This window comes from Lepidochelys kempii, chromosome 5, assembly GCF_965140265.1.
Source record: "Lepidochelys kempii isolate rLepKem1 chromosome 5, rLepKem1.hap2, whole genome shotgun sequence".
In the NCBI taxonomy this organism is placed as follows: Eukaryota; Metazoa; Chordata; order Testudines; family Cheloniidae; genus Lepidochelys; species Lepidochelys kempii.
Window position 1 is genome coordinate 66362431 of NC_133260.1, and position 1947 is coordinate 66364377.

Here is a 1947-nt window from a genome sequence, read left to right on the forward strand (position 1 = left end):
GGCGGGGGCGTTGCCGAGCCCCCCGCGCCTAGTTGCCCACGGGCGGCAGGCCCCGGGTCTGTTCAGTCGGAGCTCTGAGTGCAGGACCCGGGTGTGGAAGCTTGGTTGCCCCGAGCCTGGTTTGTGCCGCCCGGCCCGGCCCGGCCCTGCCGTGCGCCCTGCCAGCTGGCGAGAACACGCCGGCCGAGCGTGGGTAGCGCCTGGCTCAAGCCGGGCTCAGCTCTGTGCCTTGCCCCGCGCAAGCCGGTACCGGGCACTGAGGCCTGGGTCTGCACAGGGCTTTCGGGGTTGCAACGCCCAGCGTTAGGCTTAGAAAAACGTCAGAGGAACAGTCCTGTTAGCGGCAAAGCTTCAGTTGGGAGCCTTGGCTCCCCCCCATACAACGAATGGGGAGAGCTGGGCACCTAGTAAATAGGGTTGTCAAGTTTGTTTGGATGTATTTCTGGAGATTTAACCACATGACATAATCTTTAATTCCTGGAGACTGCCGGCCAATCCTGGAGGGTTGGCAACCATACTAAGAATGGGGTTAACAGAAACCAGCATGCTAGATTGGGAGTTGCCTCAACTAGCCAAGGGGAGATGCTGGCAAGAGGGGCCCATGACAAGCCTTTCCTCTTGCATTGAGCTAGGCACCTAAGTTGCGACTGGCAGGAGGTGCTTGTCTCTGCTAACCATCCACAGACTGGGAACCCTTCTATTGAAGTCAGATGATTTAGGCACCTAAGCCATTTTTTGTGAGAATGAGTTATATGCCTGCCTTGCTCCACACAAAATGGCTAGAGGCATGAAGAGGTGATGCTGCTGCCCACCTTATAACTTTTAGATTAGTAGTTAGAGCACTCACCTGGGAGACTTCAGGTCAATTCTCCCTTGTGTCTTATGAGAAGAAAATAGGTGGGAATCCTAAAGGAGTGCTGTAAGCACTGAGCTATGGATTATTCTGATGAGGGCCCCTCATTCTCTCCTGTTAAAACTGTTCCACTATGTACAAATAATGAAAGAGTCACTGGTGCAGGAGGGCTGGACCCTGCATCTTGCACTTTACAAGTGGTCATGCTCACCCCAAATGTACAGATTCATCTTCTCTCTCTAATGACTCTCTTTGGCCTAATGACTCTTAAGTATTTATTCAAGGAGCAACAGCTTCACCAGGAGAGACCGAGAGTGTCCAACATTAGAATAGCCATAGCTCCATGGTCAGAATATTCACCTGAGAGGTTGGGCAACAGCTCTCCATCTTCCTATCAGTCAGAGAGGGAAATTGAACCCAAGTTTTTTCCCTGCATGCCGGATGACTGCTTTAACCACTGGGCTGAAAGTGGCAAGGTGGATACCGTCTTCTCCTCTGGTTAATTTTGAATGGGACCTGATCTGATATATGGCCTCTAAACATGCTCACCGGATTGGGCCCCATGGATGAGATAAGCACTTCTCTGCCTATCTTTCTTTGTTCCTGGATTACAGTGGGATTTAGTGGGGAGATAGGGATCCGGACACCTAGAATGAGACAGCAGTGCACATGCTCGGGGGCAAATATGTAGGCACCTGGGGAATTTTTACAATGGAAATTTAGGTGCCAAGTGAGTTTAGGCACTTACAGGATTAGGTGGCAGCTGAGCAGGGATTTTGTCAATTTCAGTGGTGTCTAAAACTGATTTAGGTACCTTGCTTCACATTACAGAGAGCTAGATGTAAAAGCAAAGTTTATTCCGAAATAATAATTGAGTTAATTACAGAGCAGTATGTCCAGTTCTATGTGAATTATTTTAATAGTCAACATTAATAATAGAATCATAGAATATCAGGGTTGGAAGGGACTTCAGGAGGTCATCTAGGCCAACTCCCTGCTCAAAGCAGAACCAATCCCCAACTAAATCATCCCAGCCAGAGCTTTGTCAAGCCTGACCTTAGAAAACCTCTAAGGAAGGAGATTCCACCACCTCC